Genomic DNA, 23,675 nt, shown 5'->3' with positions numbered 1-23,675 from the left:
GCATTAACCCAATTAGGGTCTTTAATGGCTTGGTCATAAGAGGTGGGCTCTATGCTTTTGTCTAGGCTAGACACAAAACAATAGTTTTCTTTGCTAAGAGTGGAATAATTAATAACCTTTTCTAGCCCATATTTGACCTTGCCCTCAACCACATAGTCACTAAGTTTTCTAAGAATGGCAGTTTGCCTACTTGATCTTCTAAGGGTAGCAGAATCATCATTTGTAGGTACAGAATGATTTTCATTTGAGGTACCCTCAGGGAGATCATTAACATGACCATCATCCTCATTAGGGTTACTGTGACTACCTCCACTCCCTGTTGGGACACAAGGAGTGTCTGCCATTACATTAGGCCCCTCGGGATGACTTCTCCCTTCATCATAGGGATTTTCAGAAACATTGGTGTCATTTTGGACAGAAAAAAGATTAAAGAAGCTGAGTTGATCAGCAGACTCATTTTTAAGATTGCTTGGTTTTGAATTTTTAAAAGGAAAGATATTTTCAAAAAACTTGACATCTCTAGAAAAAACAATTTTTTTTGTTTTCAAGACTCCATAATTTATAACCTTTTTTATTTGAGGCAAAGCCAACTAGAACACATTTTTCAGACCTTGGTTTAAATTTCTCAGGCTCATCTAAAATTTTGGAGAACACAAGACATCCAAAGTTTCTGATGTGGGAGAGACATGGTTCTGAACCATAGATTTTTTGAAAAGGGGACAAGCCTGCAAGCATTTTAGATGGAATCCTGTTGATCAAGTAAGTGGCAGTTAAAATGCATTCAGTCCATATATATAAAGGAATCCCCCTATGAAACATAAGAGACATAGCCACATTTAAGAGGTGTCTATGTTTCCTTTCAACCAACCCATTTTGTTGTGGTGTGTGGGCTATGGTGGTTTGATGTACAATACCTCTTTCATTTGTAAAATTTTTCATTTGATTGTTTAAGGACTCAGTTCCATTATCAGTTCTAATCATTTTGATTCTTTTTTCAAATTGATTTAACAAAAGATTTGCATAGTTAAAGAAGTTTTCAAACACCTCATCTTTAGATTTAAGTAAATAAACCCACACAGCCCTTGTGTAGTCATCAACAATGGTCAAGAAATATTTATATCCTTCCCTACTAGCAACCCTGTATGGGCCCCATAAATCCATATGTATTAGTTCACCTAGTTCCTTTGTAACATGGTCACTTAAGGGAAAAGGTTCTCTAATTTGTTTTGCTTTTAGACAGATTTCACAGGGGAGGTCATCAATGTTATTATCCAGGTTAAGTCTGTGTTTAAGAATGTTGAGAACAGGACTAGATGGGTGCCCTAGTCTATTATGACAAAGAAGAATAGATTCAAAGTTGCAAGCATGCACAGAGTTGAACATAAGAGGATCACCTTTAAAATAATCAAAAACATATAAGCCACCATTTAGACTACCAGTCCCCAGGGTAGTTCTTGTTTTCAAATCCTGAATATAGCAGTTAAAGGCATCAAAATCAACAAACATTTTATTTTCTTTGACTAGTTTGTGGACAGACAGAAGACTCACACAATAACCAGGGACAATCAACACATCAGTTAACAAAATGTCTTTGTTTAATCTTAGATTTCCATTTTTTTTTACTTTAGCTTTAGTGTCATTGGGGTGAGACACTTGTAGATTTAAATCAGACACATCAACAATGTTGTCTAGACCATGTTCAGAAGCAGTCATGTGTTGACTGGAACCAGTGTCAATAATTCACCCTTGACTTTTGTTTAACCCAGAATTAAAGTTAAAGAATTTGTGAAAATTGTTATTGAAAAACACATTGTTGTTCATTATAGTACCTGACATGTTTGAGACAGATTCTGTGGTTTGAGGACCTTTATCATTAAGCATGCTTAAGAGTTTCATCATTTGTTCATTACTTAAAGACATGGGAACAGAATTAGAAGCATTAGTAGCACCAGAGTTAGAAGAGAAAGTAGTGGAACCAGATAAAGAATAAGATGCAGCACAACTAGACACATAAGTGGTGGATTTATTGGTAGGTCCATTGACAGGTTTCTTATAATTAGAGGGGTATCCAACAATTTCATAACACCTATCAATGGTGTGTCCCAGTTTATTGCACTTAGTAAATTTAAGATTTGGGTTAGGACCTCTATTGAACCCACTTCCTCTTCCAAAACTACCATTATTATTTTTTCTGTTTGTCCAAGAGTTGTTATTGGTTTGAGCAACAAAAGCAGAATTTTGAGATTTAGATGATCCAACCCTAGAAACCCCCCTGTGTGATTCTTCCCTTGATAGAATAACATATGCAGATTTAACATCAGGTAAAGGATCTCTAAGTAAAAGATTACTTCTGGTTGACATGTAAATATCATCTAATCCCATTAGAAATTGCATCAGTTTTAAAACTTTGTTATGTCTTTGAAATTCAGGAGCAGCAGCACAAGTACAAGCAGGTAAGTTGACCATTTCATCATATTGTTTCCATAATGTTTTAAGTTTATGATAATATTCAGACAGACTACTACCACTTTGTTTAACAGAGCTGGTTTTTTGATGTAAATTAAAAGTTATAGACCCATCAACTTTATCATAGGTTTCCTTAAGTTCAGTCCACACAATAGAAGCAGTAGCGGAGAATATTTGACCAGAGTATAATTCTTTAGATATAGAACTTAACAACCAAGATAGCACAACAGAATTACACTTATCCCATTGAGCAGCAAGGACTTCATTATCAGTACTTTTCCAACATGTTCCATTGACAAACCCTACTTTGTTTTTAGTGGATAATGCAAGTAACATAGCTCTACTCCAAACATTGTAGTTTTCAATCCCTTTCAGTTTAATGGATATTAGAGGTGTATTAGTTGTATCACTAGCATGCAAGTAAAGAGGGTCACCAAAGTCAATCTTGCTGATTAAGGTAATAGCATTTGCATCACCCATTATATATATATATATATATATATATATATATATATATATATATATATATATATATATATATATATATATATATATATATATATAAAGGCAAAACCAAAAACCAGACAGTTGCAGTCCAAATAGCAGATAAGAAAAAAGATATAATAATAATAATAATAATAATAATAATAATAATAATAATAATAATAATAATAGTAATAATAATAATAATAATAATAATAATAATAATAATAATAATAATAATAATAATAATAATAATAATAATAATAATAATAATAATAAACGAGAAGGAAGATAATATAATATAGATAAAAATAGTGAATAAACACGAGACTCCCCTAGAGGGATGAAACCCTTGGCGAAGCAAAGAAGAGCAGCGGAAAAAAAAATGACTGAATCCAAGAAGCAGAGCTCCAACAAATCCGACTAACCCTAAGTTTTAAATTAGGGTTTTTATTTTTTTAACGCAGATAATCACGAAGAAGTTCACAATCGAGCCAAAAGAACCAGAATCAGAGATACAACAGATCACGAATCAATTCAAGAGAGATGAAACCCTAATTTTGGTTTCAATCATGCGATAAACAAGAACCTGGCTCTGATACCATGTTAGAAATTGAGAATCAGTAACAAACATAAACCAGAATCAAACAGCAACCTGCTTAGTGCCAAAATTATTACAAGTGATAATCGTTTCAATGAAATTTACAACCAAGAACTCAATCACAAAGATGAGTATAAACGAATTGAACACACAAGAATCTCAAGATTGTAACAATTACACAATAAAACTGAGATGGGTATGAACCCTAATAAAATCGGTTGTAATAAGATGAAGAGAAGACAAGAGAGCGTATGTTCTTTTTTTGTGTGTGTCGCCCTGAATGAGGCTGTAGCCAGCCTAAATACTCCATCAGTAACGGCTAGAATAGAAGGATGACATCAAGCAGCCCAATAAGCAAAATAGAACAAGCCCAATGGAAAAGCCACCATCCAGCCCAAATTAACACACCAACCTACAAAGAGGGCTAATCATACAATGAGAAGGAGAAAGGAAATCAGGCTTACGATTGATAAAATTAACAGGTTTTCCAAAAAAAGTAATTATTTTATGTGTACTCATTTTGTATTTTCAGTTGATACAAAATCAATTTATGTGAGGAACCTGCCAACTACTGTTACTAGTGTTGAAATCTTTGAAGAGTTCAAGAATTTCGGTAAAATCAAGCAGGATGGTGTATTCTTGAAGAATCGCAAGGTTGTCTTTTATTTTTGCGCCACATTTGTTTTTGTAATTTTTTAAAATTAAAACCCTAACGTTGGATTATTACAAGATGTCGGTGTTTGCTTTGCATTCGTTGAGTTTGAGGACTTAGAGGGTGTTCAGAAAGCAATCGAGGTTTGTGCTCTATCTACATGTCACTTTTGTAAAAATAAAAAATAAATAAAAAAATCCAATTACTCTTTTGTAAGAACAGACCGATCTGATTTTCTAAAATCGGTCAACGTCGGTTAATGGGTTATATTTGGGTTTGTTTGTCAAATTCAAATTTGGTTAACATTTAATATGAATAAATATTTAAACTAGAATTTTACAGTTTTTGAACAACTGAACGCTTATATTTATGTTTTTAGACCTTGCTACATATATATAATCACGTGCAATATGAAGCCTGTTGGAAGAGTGTTATTGAGTTGATTATGATTATTCTCTCGGTGTCATGTGTCGTGTATTAAATGTTGAATTTCTCTACGTTAGGCTTAATAGCATGATTTATTTTTTCAATTTTTTGTTTTAGGCTTTGATGATGTGCGAGCGGTGGTACGTGATACTATTATTTTTAATACGAAATACGATACAATTTTCACAAGTTTTAATTATTTATATAGATGGGATATACCTAAACCTTGCTACAACACAATAGGCAGTGTACCTAATCGTAGAGTAGTGTAGTTTTTAGTAAGTCCGGTTCGTCCCACAGGGAGATAGCGATTACGTACTATATTTTTAACAAGTATATTTGTATAAAATATGTATAATTATATATAGTAATATTATTATAAAAGGGGGTTTTTACCGTTTAATGACCGGTTTATCTATTTTATATTTTAAGCGTAAAGATAAATGACGATAATATAAATGACAGAATTTAAATTGCGATAAAGTAAATTGCAGTAATTAAAATGACAGTAAATAAAGGTACGATGAAATATGAAATAAAAGTATTATGCTTATTTAAACTTTCGTAATCATGATGTTTAACGTTTTGATTTTAATTTATTTATCTGGGTTAATTGTCCTTTGTCCTGGATTTATTTGATACCTATCTGGTTTTTGTCCATAATAGTCCATCGGTCATAATTATAAAATGCTCGTCAAATTAACCTTATTCCCGAAGTCAAATATTCCAACTAATTAGGGATTCGAACTGTAACAAGGTTTTAATACTTTGTTTAATGATTACACCAGGTTATCGACTGCGTATAATCCAAGGTTTTAATACTTTGTTAACAATTACACCAATTACCCTTGTATGTAATCCACCCCTGTTTTAATAAGATATGAACATTAATTTACCCACTTGATCAATTTGAATAATCAATTACCCAACCCGAATAATTAATTAAATGATCGTAAAAGATGTCGTATAAACGTTACTAAATAGGACATGCATAATCATTTAATAATTATTAGATTAACTAATTTGAAGATAGGTTCGACAGATTCCAATGAGTTGTCATTCGATTAGACAATACCCCCCATCTATTAATAGGTCATAGTCCAATGTCCACAAGTGTCGGTCTTTTGTCCAAACTCGAATTATGGTACAAAATCCAATAACCCCATCATAATATTTAGCCCAACATCACAATTACTTCGGCTCAAATAAGCATAATAATAACTTAGTTACAAGACATTAATTTAAAAAGGAAGAACATAGCTTACAGTGGTGATTAATCGCGTAGCGTTACACGAACAGAGTTCCGACTTACAAAACCTTAAAACATTTCTTACATTAACCCAATTATTATTAAACTTAATTTAAACTTTATATTATAAATATAAATATATATTACATTGATCAGAGGAAGGAAAAGAAAAAGATGTGTTGAACTCGGCCGAAAATGTTGCAATTTATAGATGTGGTCAGCTTCCTTCATCCATGCGATCGCATGGAAAAGCTTCCTCCAGGCCATGCGATCGCATGGCCAGCCTGTCCCAGATATTTTGCTTTTAAAACGTGGGCTGCTCGATTATTTAATTTATATAATATAATATATATAATTTTATATAATTATATATATATTATATTATATTCTTGTGCATAGTTGACTCATAATTTTAGGTCCGTTGACTCGTGCGTTGATGCTCGGTTCTTGTCTCGGTTCCAGATTTTTGAATGTCCTTTCGTACGCTTAGATATCTTGTACTTTGCGTTTCGCGACTTGTACTCTTGTCATTTTTGGACGTTTCTCATCAATAAATTGAACCACTTGAATTATATCTTGCACATTTGAGCTTTTTGGTCATTTGTGTCTTCAAATTGTCGTTTTCTTCTTTTGTCTTCGCACTTATTTATTTAAATGATTATTACTTGAAAATAGAACAATTGCAACTAAAAGCTTTACATATTGGAAGGATATTGATACTAAATATAAGTTAATTTAGAGTACTATCAAATATCCCCACACTTGAACGTTGCTTGTCCTCAAGCAATAAAGAACTTAAAATTAAATCACTCTTCACTCGAATCACTTTTTTATTCTCACACTTTATACATCAGTAATTTTGATATGGCGGTATAAACAATGATAGTAACGATGTTGTTTACAGTCCCACATGACTATGAAAATTTAGATCCTTTAAGAAAATTGAATCTTTATGAAAACATTTGATCTTTTGAAAATTCATTCTACCTTTTACCCTAGATAAGTTTTTCAGAATAACCCTTCACCGGTGTTTGCAAAATATTTTTGTGGGTTTCAGATTTCAAAATTTTAGCTCAAAACTTGTGGTTTTGTGTCACCCACTTGCTAACCTTGTATTAGGAAAACACACGTCCATTTTACTTGTCTCGTATATTACCTTTCGGTAAACTACCGTCTGGTTATAAAAGAAAGCGTTGAACAAGCAACTGTTAAGGCAATGTCTAATGACATGCAGATGATCATGGTCTAAAACGTGTCGGATGCGATTACTATCCTTTGTAGGAGCAATAGTAAAGATCACCCTATAATTTTTCGATCTGGCACATGGTCCTGTCTTCGACCATGCTATGCAACCACCGTTCTTACGGTTGACGCCCGATTTGGTTCAGGTGACCTAATGAATTCTGATGAATCCTTAGGATTTTACGTTCAATGGTAATGAACGCATTGAAAATAGGTTTTCAGAAAACAAATCGGTTTTAATTTGATCAAAATATTTTCTCGTTCAAGCTCGAGTTTAGATATCATTGAATTCCATGAGTTTGTAATTCTCAATCTTTAAGTTCAATCTCAAGGATTGAGTAATATCAGTCTTAAAAGCTGATTTTTGATCTTTAAGGAGATTATCCTTTCTGAGGGTCTGATTCATTAGTCTTATCAAGCTAATTTGCACGGTGCTCTCCCCATTTTACGAGACAGGTCTTCTCACGGTTAGGATAAGTCTGACCACTTGGCGACCCTGTTTGATGCTGAGGTCCGTGGATTTCCTGCTGATTTTAGAGATGATTTTTCTAGATTTTTCGTCAACCTACAGCTAGTCTGGATGACAACTTCTTGACCGAAATCAAGAAGCGCATTTCTTTTTCAGAAGACTTTACTTCCTTTTTGGAATTGATTCATCGTGTAGATCTATTTATTCTTTCAAAAGTATTACAATAAATCGGGTAAAACTGATTAGCTTAGTCCAAAGCAAAAGTACCTGCAATAATCTTGTACAAAAATATGTGATATATGTTTTAAAGAACTTGATAAATTCTTCCCACACTTAGCTTTTATTTATTCTTTCTTTGCCTTTTTATTCTCCTCTATTCCATTTTTAATGAATTCTAGCATTTTGGGTTGTTTCTCAATTTATGTCCTTTCCGAGGCAACAATAATTTCAGTATTAACACCTATTTTTATCGTTCATAAATATGTATAAACATGATTTTGAATTCATTTAGTTGAAATTTTTTTTTCATATTTTCACAAAATTTGGCAATTAAACTAAGTGTAAACCCAGGAGAATTTATAACCCTTCCCCACACTTGAGATCTTGCAATGCCCTCATTTGCAAAAAAAATCAGTAAAAATTTAAATTCATGAGGGTGATTAGTGTAGAAAAATGATTAAAAATACCGAGTTTGCAAACATATTCTTTTATATCACATTTGATATTTTACGTCTTGTCGTTAAAATTAGTAGCTTTTTCTGAACTTAATGCTAGTCTTTGAAAGTGCGCTGTTTTATCCTGTTTTGTACATGAGATAAACTACAAACATATATATACATACTTTTACATATATATATTTTTTTATAAAACATTTATTTATTAAAATAATTTAAATGAATAATTAAAAATTGTCGTTTTAAAGCGAGTGTTTTAATAAGCAAAGATTTTTGGGTTTTTTAATTTTTTTTTGCCATACTTTAGATCAATAATATTAAAATAATGATAATAAAATTTTTCGCCCCGTCCTCGGGTAAAGCAATTTCGGTTCTACGACCTAGTCTTTAACTTACGACGGATTTTAGAAATCAATTTTTTAAACTTAATGAAATAAATTAAATTTTGTTTTTTTAAAAAAAATTACAAAAAACTTAAATTTAAAAAGCATATTAATTTCATATAAAACCTACAAAACAAAAAAAAAATTCAGAATGGGGGAAAGAAAACTAGTTCTTTAGTGTCTGCTAGTGGAAAAGACCAATCGGATTCCATTCTTGGAACTACACGAGAACAGAACAACTAACTCTAGACGGTATTATTTCTTAGAACATTTGAATCTCCCCACACTTAGGTAGTTGTGGTGTCGAAATTGTGATTAACTTCATCGTCAATTTCTTTTGGACCATAATCAACTTGCATATCGGTGACTTTTGCTTTAAGCCATTGGTCGGATTCCTGTGTAATATCCACAAATTCAACTAGTTTCGCCTTTTCTTTAGGCGATAGATTGGATACTAAATGGTTACATAACTTAAAGTTCCCCTTGGTTCTAGCATCGCGAATCCGTTTAATAAGTTTCTTTATTGAACTGTTAATAACGTAGTCATTTAATTTTGTATCAACAACTGGGTTCTTTGTTATTATGTCATCATTAGGTGTTACTTCATCTTCCCCAGACTTAGGCATTTTATTATTGTTAAGCACTACCGTTGGAGTTGGTAAAACAACATGGTTCTTACCAATCATTTTTGTTGGTTCAACGATTTTGGTTGGTGGAGATTTAGACTTTCGAATCATAAAGGTGACCGATTTATCACCATCACTAAGTGTCATTCTACCCTTTCTTACATCAAATAACGCCCTGGTGGACGCTAAGAATGGTCAACCTAAAATTAGAGGAATGTTTGAGTCCTCTTCTATGTCAATGATAATAAATTTTACTAGAAAGGTTAAATTACCTACTTGAATGGGTAGGTTGTCAGCAATTCCAACTGGGTACCTAATGGTTTGATCAAAGAGTCGAACGCTCATTTCCGTTGGACTTAACTCACCTACTCCTAATCTCTTATATAAAGAAAGAGGCATAACACTTATACTCGCACCTAAATCTGCTAGTGCATCATACATGACATAATCACTAAGTAGACAAGGAATAATAAATTCACCCGGATCACCCAACCTGGGTGGAGGTTTCGGTGGAATTGTCTTCACCGGGTTTATTTTTACGGTTTTTGTTTCTTGCACTTTCTTATTCTTCTTCTTCTTTCCAGAGGTATCACAAACTTTATTACCTATCACTTGCTCATACTCAACTCCTTTTCTTGGAAACGGATGTAACATCCCGCATTTTTCCGTTTACTTTCCGTTTAATTATTTTAAAGTCCGTTATATAATTATAACATCTTCCGTTAATACGCGTTTTAAAATATTTCGTTTAGGTAATTCACGCACCCGCTTCAAACTTGAGGGACTAAACTTGCCAAGAGGCCAAACTTGTGACTAGGTCAAATGTTCAACACCATCTCCTCCATTCATTTCATCCGCTTTTTCTTTACTACTTCCAACTTTTCTCTCAAACCTCCAAATCAAAGATTCATCATCTATTTTCAATATAGCAATCAAACATCAAAACAAATTACATATTTGGAATCCTTGCATCTTCCTCTTCAATTCCATACCGATTTCCTTTAGTTTGGGTAACTTTCTAAAATTACTAGATTCTTTGTTCTTGATGTTTTAACTTATAAAAGTGTTAATTAGTGTCTATGGCTCAAGTCTGACATGAATATATGATTTATATGCTTGTTCTTGTCATTTTGATGCAACTAGCTTAAACTTGAAATGGGTGTGTTTGATCTGGAGTTTTGGTTGATCATATGTTGTTAGATGTTAAAAGTGCATTTATTAAATGTGTTACTAGCATCACCAGCTTTAATTTGGTATGTAAGTTGACTTGAAAAAGCCTCATTAACATGATTAAGGATTTTATGATTGTTAGTTAGGGTTTGGTGGCCTTAAATGTGATCTTTGATGCATTAAAAGCCTTGCAATGTTGTTTGTAAGTATTTAGTAGTAATTTATGCGTAATTACCTACGAAATGGCGTATTATATGTGTGTATTAAGTTCTCGAATCATCTTATACATTTGGTGAACTTGAAACCTTGATAATGAATCTTTAATGATCACTTGACGAGAATTTGGTTATTGTAAATGATATTTTTGTGTGATGAAAAGTGCTTAGTTGTATTCCTCGTTAAATTACCTTTCCAACGATATAAGATACGTGTTTTGAATGTTTACGGTTCATTAGTTATGGTTGTTTGAAGTTGAATTCGTGCATTAAGTGTTCAAACTGCCCAGATTGCTGAACAGATACATGGAGCGGCGCTCCAATACCTTGAGCGGCGCTCCAAACCCGGCTGTCAAAAATTTCACTTTTTCGTTTAATTCTAACTATGCTACGCACCTCCGATTAACATGAAACTTGGCCAACATGCTTATATATGATTAAAAACCTCAGAAAAATAGTTCGGGACCCGACCCGAACGTGTTGACTTTTTCATTGACTTTGACTTGACCAAAGTTGACTTTTATTCAAACTTAACCAAACAATTATGCAATCGTTCTAACATGCTTTTATACTTATATCTTGCATGAAACTTGACAACGTGATTCACATGTCATATATAATCGAGTTGTAACGAGCCATAGGACTAATTGAACGACTTTTACCGACCGTGATTACCGTTATTGATACAATCTATTTGTTTAGGTCAAGTCTAGCATTGTTCTTTGCACACGTTACTTTGTGAAGTACCTTTTAAACCGTGCACTCAAGGTGAGATCATAGTCCCACCTTCTCAACAACTTTTATTCTTTTAAAACATGGGATGAGAAACATATACATTTATGCTACTTACATTTATACTTTGAACACAAGTACGAAACAAACATTCCACGTGAGAGTTTGAACAAAAATTCTCAATTCAATTATCATTAGTTACACTTGCGGGTGTGAGCGTGAACTTATGTTGTATGGATCCATGCGGGCTAGACGTGCCCTCATTCGGACGGTTCGCTACCGTCGGCGGATGAAATGTATTTTCGATTTTAGTGTATGTTCTAACACTACGTAACATGGTACCAAACAGTAAAGTCTTGATAATTGGGTGCTCCACAAACATTTTGGAATGCGAATAATTTGGAAAATCAACTATATTAAATCTTGTGGTTCAAAAGCAACGTTTATTACTACACCTATGATTTTACCAACGTTTTCGTTGACAGTTTTCTATATGTTTTCTCAGGTCCTTGAACACTATGTGATACATGCTTCCGCTCACTATTTTTGATACTTGCTTGGATGTCGAGCATTGATAGTGCTCCAAAAGAACATATATTTAGTCGCAATATCATCCCAATATGTAAAGTTTTTAGTTGTAATTATTCTATTTTTAAGTTGTAATCGTTTAAATAAATAAATGTGAAGACAAAGCACGAAGATTAAAGAATTGAAGAAAAAGTGCCACTAAAGCTTGAAAAGTGCCACTAAAGCCATAGTGCACTCAAAAGTGCCACTAAAAGTGAGTTAAAGACTTTTTGTGCAAATTTCTTATTTGCACAGAAATAATTTTTTGTGCAAATTACAAATTGCATAACACAAAGTACAAGATATTAAATAGTACGAAAGGACGTTCGAAAATCCAGAATCGGGACCTGAGCCAACTATCAACGCGCGACGCAACGGACCTAAAATTACAAGTCTACTATGCACAAAAATATAATATAATATATATAATTATATAAATTATATATATTATACTCCCTCCGTCCCGGATTAATTGTCCAGTATTCCTTTTTGGGATGTCCCAGATTAATTGTCCACTTCCAAATATGGAAAGTAAATTTGATAAAGTTTACAATATTGTCCTTAATGAATTAATTAAATTACAAAGGTGGGAGAGATTTCTAATTAATTAGTTGAGGGTAAAACAGTAAAGTAAGAAAAAAGTACAGAAAAAGTACAGTGTGATAATGACATTTCTTAAACTGTGTATTTTTTGTTTGGGGACAATTAATCTGGGACGGAGGGAGTATATATTTATTAAATTATGCCGACAAGCTAGAAACAAAGCAAAATAGCTGGATCCAGGGTGGCCATGCGATCGCATGGCCAGAAGGCAGAAATTCCATGCGATCGCATGGATGAAAATTCCGGGCCAGGTCCTATAAATGCAATGAATTCTGGCCGAGTTCTTTACACAATATCAATATCTCTCTGTATCTTAATATATATTATATATATATATATATATATATATATATATATATATATATATATATATATTTATAATATATATTAGTTTAGTTTTATATTAGATTAGTTTGAGTAATGTAAAAGGTTATTTTACGGGTTTTAAAGTCGAAGTTCTGTCTGTGTAAAGCTACGCGATAAATACTCAATGTAAGTTATATTCTCCTTTTTAAATTAATGTCTTGTAACTAAGTTATTATTATGCTTATTTAAGCCGAAGTAATCATGATGTTGGGCCAAAATATTAAAGACGGGGTAATTGGGCTTTGTACCATAATTGGGGTTTGGAGAAAAGAACGATACTTGTGGAAATTGGACTATGGGCTATTAATGGGCTTTATATTTGTTTAATTGAATGATAGTTCATTAATTTAATATAAAGATTTACAATTGAACGTAACTATAAATAACCACATACACTCGATCGGACACGATGGGCGGGATATTTATAAGTACTAATAATCGTTCATTTAACCGGACACGGGAATGGATTAATAGTCAATGGACTCATTAAAACAGGGGTGAATTACATTCAAGGAAAATTGGTGTAATTATAGTTTAAGTCCCCAATTAGTTGGAATATTTGACTTCGGATATAAGGATAATTTGACGAGGACACTCGCACTTTATATTTATGACTGATGGACTGTTATAGACAAAAACCAAATGGACATATCGAATAATCCAGGACAAAGGACAATTAACCCAGGGTAATAAATTAAAATCAACACGTCAAACATCATGATTATGGAAGTTTAAATAAGCGTATTATTTTTATTTCATATTTCATCGTACCTTTATTTACTGTCATTTTAATTACTGCAATTTACTTTATCGCAATTTAAATTCTGTCATTTATATTATCGTCATTTATCTTTACGCTTTATTTAAAATCGACAAACCGGTCATTAAACGGTAAAACCCCCTTTTTATAATAATACTACTATATTACTAATATATATATATATATATATATATATATATATATATATATATATATATATATATATATATATATATATATATATATATATATATATATATATATATTTATACAAATATAATTGTTTAAAAAAATATAGTGTACGCAATAAGCCGTCTCCCTGTGGAACGAACTGGACTTACTAAAAACTATACTACTCTACAATTAGGTACACTGCCTATAGTGTTGTAGCAATATTTAGGTATATCCCATCTGTAAATAAATTAATTAAAACTTGTATCATATTTTGTCGTATTTCGTAGTAAAAATATAACTATTTTGTATACACCCCTACGTACATCAAGTATACATGCATACATGGAGCATCTTTTGACTTACTTTTAAATTGTGTCGCATAGGTTTCATTTGTACGTTAAACGTTGTAATGTAACTAGTCGTTGAACTACTTTTGTAAACTTGAAACATCTTTACATTTGAAATGAATGCGATATATTTTTTGGTCAAATGTCATTTTAAAGAATTATGACCACGTAACGGGACCTAAGTAGACGGTGCCGTCAATGACAATTTTGTCGGGTCGCTACAGATGGTATCAGAGCGTTGGTTGTAGGGATTTAGATTTCATTGGTGTCAACCCCGAGTTATAGGGTACATTAGTGAGTCTAGACTACAATCGGCATATAGACTTGAAGTAGGAATTACGTGACTACTTGTGCAATTATACTCGAACTCTTCTATTCACATCTAACTCTTATTTCCATCTTAATCTCACGTTGTTTAATTCGATTGACACGCCACCTTGACTATATGAAATAATGTCGAATGCACATATGAATTAGGGTAATATAATTGCAGGGATTATATTACGGTGACTCATATGGATGTTCCGACATTATGATATAAAGAATTTAAGGCGAGTCAAGGAAAATTTTCTCTCTATCCTTATTCCATATCACGGTTAGTATTATTTAGAATACTAATCAACGATATTCTTGTGTTTTGAAGGAACAATGCCTCCTCGCCGTGTACCACGCCATGAAACTCCCGAATAAGCTCTACAACGAATGATAGCCACCGCCGTGGATGTGGCCATGGCCGGTCACTCCTCCTCCAACAACAACAACAACAATCAAGGAGCCGGTAATTCAAATGAAGGGTGCTCCTACAAGAACTTCATGGGGTGCAAACCTCACACTTTCGATGGAACCGGGGGACCGGTTGTGCTCACCCGATGGTTTGAGCAAACGGAAGCCGTCTTTAGCACAAGTGGTTGTCGGGACCAAGACAAGGTCAAATACTCTACTCACACTTTCGCCGGTGTCGCCCTCACTTGGTGGAACACCTATGTGCAATCGGTGGGTACCGATGAGGCCCATGCACTCTCTTGGGCCGATTTAAGGGAAAAGATGATCATCGAATACTTCCCACGTGAAGAGACCCGAAAGCTCGAACAAGAGCTAAGAAATTTAAAAGCGGTCGGAAATGACCTCAAGGCCTATAATTAACGATTTTCCGAACTAGCCTTGATGTGCCCAAACCTTGTGAAACCCGAGTCTCTAAGGGTTGAACTTTACATGGATGGTCTCCCAAAGAGTATCAAACACGGAGTAATGTCATCTAAACCCGCTAACCACCAAGAAGCTTTGAAGATAGCCCGCCAATAGATAGAAACGGTGGACGAAATCGTAGTACCGGCACCTAAGGCCGAGGATAAATCGGGTGGCAACAAAAGAAAGTGGGAAGCCCCCAATCAAGCAACTACAACAACAACCCCGCTAAGAAGCCTTTCACCTCCGACGATAGGAAAAGTTATGTCGGGAATAAACCGTTTTGCAACAAGTGCCACAAACATCACTATGGTTGATGTTTAAAGCTAAGGGGTATAAAATACTATTAAATACGATACAATTTTACACAAGATATTTATTTATTTAGAGAATGGATATACTTAAACCTTGCTACAACACTTATAGGCAGTGTACCTAATCGTACAGTAGTGTAGTTTTTAGTAAGTCCGATTCGTTCCACAGGGAAAATCTTTAAACAAAGCTTAACGCTATATTAGTTTACTTTTATAAAAATACAAATATATATATAAGTAATATTATTATTATAAAGGGGGGTTTTTACCGTTTAATGACCGGTTTGTCGATTTTAAAACTTTAGTCGCAGTTAAAACCAAATGTAAAATAATAAATAAATACAAGACTTAATTTAAAGTGTAAAGTAAATAACGATAATGAAATTGCGAATAATAAAAGTGCGATAAAATAAACTTGCGATAATTAAAAAGTACGATAATTAAAAGTGCAATTAAATACAATAACAATAAAAATGCGATAATTAGAAGTGCAATTAAATATAAAATAAAGGAAATTAAATATGAAATAAAAGAATTATGCTTATTTAAACTTCCGTAACCATGATGTTTGACGTGTTGATTTTAGTTTTATGCCCATGGGTTAATTGTCCTTTGTCCTAGATTATTTAATATGTCCGTCTGGTTTTTATCCATAACAGTCCATCAGTCATAAATATAAAGTGCGAGTGTCCTCATCAAATTATCCTTATACCCGAAGTTAAATATTCCAACTAATTGGGGACTTAAACTGTAACAAGATTTTAATACTTTGTTTAATAATTACACCAGGATGTCGACTGAGTGTAACCCAAGGTTTTAATATTTTGTTATCAATTATACCAAGTGTCCTTGTACATAATTTCACCCCTGTTTTAATTATTCTAGTGGCTATTAATCCATTCCAGTGTCCGGTAAAATGAACGATTATTCGTACATATAAATACCCCGCCCATCGTGTCCGATCGAGTGTATATGGTAATTTATAGGGACGCCCAATTGTAAATCTTTATATTAACATTAACAAACTATCATTTAGTTAAACAAATATAAAGCCCATTAATAGCCCATAGTCTAATTTCCACAAGTGTCGTTCTTTTGTCCAAACCCCAATTATGGTACAAAGCCCAATTACCCAATTTTAGTAATTAGCCCAACATCATGATTACTTCGGATTAAATAAGCATAATAATAACTTAGCTACGAGACATTAAATTAAAAAGGTTGAACATAACTTACAATGATTAAAAATAGCGTAGCGTTACACGGACAGAATTTCGACTTACACCCTTACAACATTTGCTAACATACTGAAAGGACCCGTCCTAATCCATCCGGACGAAGTCCATATTGATTATAAATGATTCACAACAGTTGATTACATCGCGAGGTACTTGACCTCTATATGATACATTTTACAAACATTGCATTCATTTTGAAAAGACAATCTTTCATTACATCTAAAGTTGACGACATGCATGCTATTTCATAACATATCTTACTATAATTGATTTAATAATAATCTTGATGAACTCAACGTCTCGAATGCAACGTCTTTTGAAATATGTCAAGAATGACTCCAATTAATATATCTAAGATGAGCAAAAGCACAGCGGAAGATTTCTTTCATACCTGAGAATAAACATGCTTTAAAGTGTCAACCAAAAGGTTGGTGAGTTCATTAGTTTAAATAAATAATCATTTCATAAATTTAATAGACCACAAGATTTCATATTTCCATTTCTCATAAACATACGTCCCATGCATAGAGACAAAAATATCATTCATATGGATTGAACACCTGGTAACCGACATTCACAATATGTATATAAGAATATCCTCATCATTCCGGGATCCTCCTTCGGACATGATATAAATTTTGAAGTACTAAAGCATCCGGTACTTTGGATGGGGCTTGTTGGGCCCGATAGATCTATCTTTAGAGTTCGCGTCAATTAGGGTTTCTGTTCCCTAATTCTTTGATTACCAGACTATATAAAAAGGGGCATATTCGATTTCGATCATTCAACCATATAATGTGGTTTTGATTACTTGTGTCTATTTCGTAAAAACATTTATAAAAATTGCGCATGTATTCTCAGCCCAAAAATGTAATGAGTAAAAGGGAATCAAATGAAACTCACGTAATGTATTTTGTAGTAAAAATACATATGACCATATTGAACAACAGAATAATGCAGGGTTGGCCTCGGATTCACGAACCTATATTAGTTTATATATCAAATAATATTATAAGCATGTAATGGTAATAAATCAAATATTAATTAAATAATATATATATATATATATATATATATATATATATATATATATATATATATATATACATATATACATATATTAATAGTTATAAAGATAATTATATAAGTCTTATTTTTGTTATGTATTTTATTTTAATATCATTTATTAAATTTTTAAAAGGCAAGTTTTAACGTTAATAGTTATTAGTGTATTTTAACTATTATATTTCATAATATATCCTTTATTATAATGTCCTAATATTATAACTATATTATAATTATTATTAATGTTCTATACATAATATAATGTATTAAATTTATATATATCTATATATATAATTATTTTGATATTCATGATAATTCTAATAATAATTAATAATAATAATAATAATAATAATAATAATAATAATAATAATAATAATAATAATAATAATAATAATAATAATAATAATAATATTATTATTATTATTATTATTATTATTATTATTATTATTATTATTATTATTATTATTATTATTATTATTATTATTATTATTAATGATAACATCAATAATATCAATAATAGCAATAATAATAATATCTTTATCATAATCAAATTTACATTTATAATAATTATACTTATATCTTAATCGTAATTATATTCATAACTATTATTATATACATCAAGTTTTAATTCATATTCTTTTTCATATAATTAAAACATATTTGGTCATTAAAACTGTACAAGAATTTCTTTTTCATGTTCTAACCATAATTCTAATACTTTTAACATCGCTTCTGTTCACACTCTTCATTATTTTATCAATTCAATAACTTTGCTATAAATCGAATAGTTTAATTTTGTTATCATAAAATACAAAGTATAACTAATGTATATTAATCACAATAATCTTTTCATTTTCCATTCATTAATATTTTATAAATCTTTTACTCAAAAATCTAGTAATAATATTAACGATTAACGATAACACTAATAATAATAATTATAATTCCAAAAATAACAATAACAATAACAATAACAATAACAATAATAATAATAATAATAATAATAATAATAATAATAATAATAATAATAATAATAATAATAATAATAATAATAAATAATAGAAGTTATACCTTCAAAGAAAAGGGTTTTTTTTTTTAAAAAAATGGAACCGGCCGGGCTCGAACCCGCGACCTCTCGCTCCCCAAAAACACCCTAAACCATGGCTCCGACCACTGTCTTTCTGATTTTATACCCATCTTATTTTTATTTATTCTATCTCTCACGCTATCTTATTTCTTCTTCTTCATATCTTCGAGCAGAAAGATCAAACTCCAATCCAAACATTTAGTTTTTATATTACTTAGGTTCTCAGATAGAATTGATGGTTGATCGATGTTTTAAACAGATAGGAAAGAAAAAAAAATTAAAAGGCTGTAACAGCCATTTATGAACGTCGATGAACTCAAATAGTGATATTGAAATTGAAAACGTTTTAGATGAAACTTACAACACGAATTATTTTTAAAAGTATTCTTAGAAACTTTCTGATTTGTCAATTGAACTTGAATCGTTAACCAGATGTCGAATTTTACAAGAAAACCGATGGTTTGACTTTTTATTTGAAACTTTGACCTTGAAATTCTCACTTGATACCAAAAATTGGCAAGTGATACTTTCCAGAAAGTTTAAATGGAAGATTTCTAACAACACTGCATTAGCACAATTTGAATTTGGTTAAGAAATCGTTTGAGTTGAAAATGAAGTAATAACAGAGCCGTATGCATATGTTCTTCAGCTTTTCTGATTAATCTTGATTAGATGGAAGTTGTTAGAGTGTTCTATGGTTTGTAAAGGATAATGTAAAGGTGTATAATGTCAATTAACAACTAAATTGGATTTATGTAATCAAATTGAATAAACAAGAATCAATCGTACAATGAAAAATAATAAAAAATAATTAAAGGACGATACCAGTTGCTATCTGATTTGAATTCGTTCATATACTTTTAATTCTGGATTGATACTAATTGGAGACAGGAAATCAATTTACAACAGATAGAAAGCGATGCTCAACAGAATACGTTTTCATTTTTAATTTTATATAAATTCGTATATGTATTTTTTTTATATATATATCTATGCTTATAAATCTGTATTTTATGAGTATACACTGTATTATATATTTATATAACAGTGTACATGTATTTATCTGTATCCATATTTTTATATATCGAATATGTTTTTATATCTGTATTTTAATTATTTAAAGAAACATGATAATATTACATATATAAACATTATTATTAATTTTTAATAATAATAATGAAACTATTAATAATAATAACAGAGATAATAATGGTAATAATATCAATAATATTAATAATGATACTTGTACATATCAAATTTCATTTTAATTACAGTTTAATGATTTTATATCTTATTAATAAAATGTTTAAATTATATTTCATAATTTTAATTTATTATATATACTTACATATACATATATATATATATATACATACTTATTTACACACAAATGTTCGTGAATCATCGAGAATGGTCAATAGGGTAATCGATTACATGAATATAGATTTCAAAACTTTCGAGAGTCAACAATACAGATTTTGCTTATCGTGTCGAAATCATATTAAGATTAAGTTTAAATTTGATCGAAAATTGACGGGTCATCACAGTACCTACCCGTTAAAGAAATTTCGTCCCAAAATTTGAGTGAGGTGGCCATGGCTAACAATAAAAATGTTTTCATGACGAATATGAGTTGATAAATATCGTTTTATCATTATCGATTAATATAAATAAAACGATTCGATTATACGGAGCGTATGAGTGAAGCTATCATAAAATAGTGAAATGAAAGGATAAAGATTTGCCTTAGCCTTTGACAGAGTCAGGGTTGAATTTAGAAAATAAGGTGCTTCTTAACTTTTGACGTAGTCATGGTTGAATTCCGGAATTCAAGGGATTTAAAGAAAATCTTGGAAATCTATAAGATCTGATTCTTTGACGAATAAGGAAAGTAAGATTTCTATAATTAAATACAGTGATCTGCCTCGATTACACTGTCTGATATTTCCATTATAAATTAAACTCTTTCGTTCCATTATTCTCACCATTCCTATACTTTCCTTCTTGTTTCATACATCCAAAAGATTCTGAAAAAGTTTAATCCAGTTCTGATCCTTATCCTCATCCTTACTATCACAACAATCATTCTCCTTTTCCAACTTCCACCAGAGGAATCTGCTTTCTTCTACTTCGCCCTTGGGATTATATTGTTTTTAATTCTCCCGTGTCTTTATGTTGCGATAAACATTGATATACACGGTTTGTAATTTATGTGTTGTTATCGGGCTTTATATTCTCCCTTATATTTCAAAGCTCTATGCTTTTGTCTTCTCTTCCCGACTTTAAGTCAAGCGAATAATGGTCCAGAATTCGTAGATTTAGAGTTTCGAATGATTATAATGTTCTAAGCGAGAAGGAACGTGATTGTACGATTTGATTTTCAAATTTATCAACATCACAGAAGATAGAACCATCAATAATACATTTTCTTGATTTGTTCTGGAGTTAAGTAGAATGAAAGAGTTATGTAACATGGCACATGATGACGTTATGATCTGTGAATCATCACGTTCCATTAGAAACTTGGCATGACTTACTGTAATATAATCACGTTGATCAAGTGTCATTATATTATACTAACTCATGCATCAGTTCCCAACATTACTTCAATAACATTCATATTTTAAGCTCGAAAGTTTACAGAATATAGAAACTAACAGTTTTTATATGATGTAACACTGATAGCACGAAGAGATTAATGATTTCAGATAAGAATAGTTATGAAAATATCTTTAGAAATATGAAGGATATTTATAATGAAAGATATGATGATATCTTGGAATTTCTAATATCGATGGATGATGAAGAAGATTTATCCGTAAAGATTTAGATTCGGAAGCAAGGTATTCGCTAAAGATTTCATCAGAAACAGAATCATTTGGATTCTTTGAAGTCAAACTTATTCTTTGCGATTTGTCCACGGCGTTCTTCATAGTTTCGCATAATCTACTTTTCGGTACTAAATTTTCTATTGAATGTTTCCAATATAATGATACACAGGAAGTACGAAGAGGTATATAATTTCGGACGAGAATATTTATGAAAATATCCTCAGAAATATCGAAGATATTGATGATGATATTTTGGAATTTCTAAGTTCGATGGTTGATGAAGAAAGATTTTCTGCAAGATTTTAACATGACTTCAGAGAAAGATATTCTCTAAAGATTTCAACGGATCTAGATTTATCTGGGTTCTATGAATTTAGGGTATGTTACTTGTATTTCTCCTTGGTTTCCTTTATGGTTAGCTCAATCCGCTTTCCAGTTTCAACTTTTCTGAGCTTTTCCAACATACTAATCTTTATCATCAAACTTTCGATGATTATGGTCGTTTACGGTTATCTACAGTTTCTGCTGCTTCATTCAGCTTTTTCAACATTCAGAGTATTGATTTGTGACTGAGTGCTTTTCAGAATTTCAGAATGGGAGATCATAATTCTAAGAGATAAATGTCATTTATATAATTGTTGATGTAGATATGTTGTGAGTTTTCAAAGTACTGATTGCTGATTCCCGGTAATTGTTATGGCAGTTCTCGTTATAAGATGCGGATGAGTATATGATAGGGTTTCAATGAATAAATATAATGATTTTCTGGAGAGATTTAAGCCAAGGAGTAACGAGGTTACTGGTACTTCTGCTGATAATATGATGGAATATAAAAGGTTCCCCGGTAACAATAAAAGAGTACACATATAAATCAAGGTTATAATAAGGTTGTTTTAACGAAAAGTCAAAATTAACTTGCTGGAGCTGTGACAAAATTTGCTAATTTGGAAAGGGATTGCAAAGTTATTTTAGGTAATAATAACACTAAGAAATTAGCATAGCTACGTTTTAAACGTTTACTCAGTTGCCGAGAGTTTCTCAGGTGAAAAGTTATATGCATCAATCTTTTCTTCCGTAGATGAAATGCGGCTGGTTCATCCTCTCGATTGAGGTGTTTTCAAGAATTACGAAAGGTTTGGACGCAGATTGTAATCGTCAAGATACAAATGAGGTTTTAGGGTGAAATCAAGTGGCAAACTTGAAGAATTGTTTAGTTTCATATATTATAAACAATATTTTTAATTCATTTTAATTGTCCAATGTTATTAGTCCACAGTCGATAGTCTACAGTTAATAGTCTAATAATTTATATATAGTTTAATATCTAATATTCGAATTAATTACTAAATATCGTGACCCGTGTACATGTCTCAGACTCGATCACAACTCAAAGTATATATATTATTTGAGAATCAACCTCAACCCTGTATAGAGAACTCGATCATTACTACATATAGAGTGTCTATGGTGATTCCAAATAATATATATAGATGCGTCGATATGATATGTCAAAACCTTGTATACGTGTCCCGATATTTAATATGCGTAAAATAAATAACAGAAATTAAATGACGATAAATAAAGTGCGTAAAGTAAATAACAGAAATTAAATGACGATAAATAAAATTGCGAGAATGTAAATTGCGATAAATAAACTGCGATAAATAAATTGCGATAATTAAATGGTAATATGGAATTAACAGTTAGCTAGGAACAGTTAGCTAGGATTTTGTTAGCGTGGATTCTTAAT

General features: G+C 31.5%; 1 pseudogene; it reads left to right on the top strand.

Moving 5' to 3' along the window:
- The window catches only part of LOC139874586 (nuclear transport factor 2-like), a 102,451-nt pseudogene that overhangs the window by 46,030 nt on the left and 32,746 nt on the right, over positions 1–23,675 (top strand).

The sequence above is a fragment of the Rutidosis leptorrhynchoides genome, chromosome 11 (genome assembly GCF_046630445.1).
Source record: "Rutidosis leptorrhynchoides isolate AG116_Rl617_1_P2 chromosome 11, CSIRO_AGI_Rlap_v1, whole genome shotgun sequence".
Lineage (NCBI taxonomy): Eukaryota > Viridiplantae > Streptophyta > Magnoliopsida > Asterales > Asteraceae > Rutidosis > Rutidosis leptorrhynchoides.
Note: the sequence above shows the minus strand (reverse complement) of the source record. Positions and strands in the feature narration are given on the sequence as shown.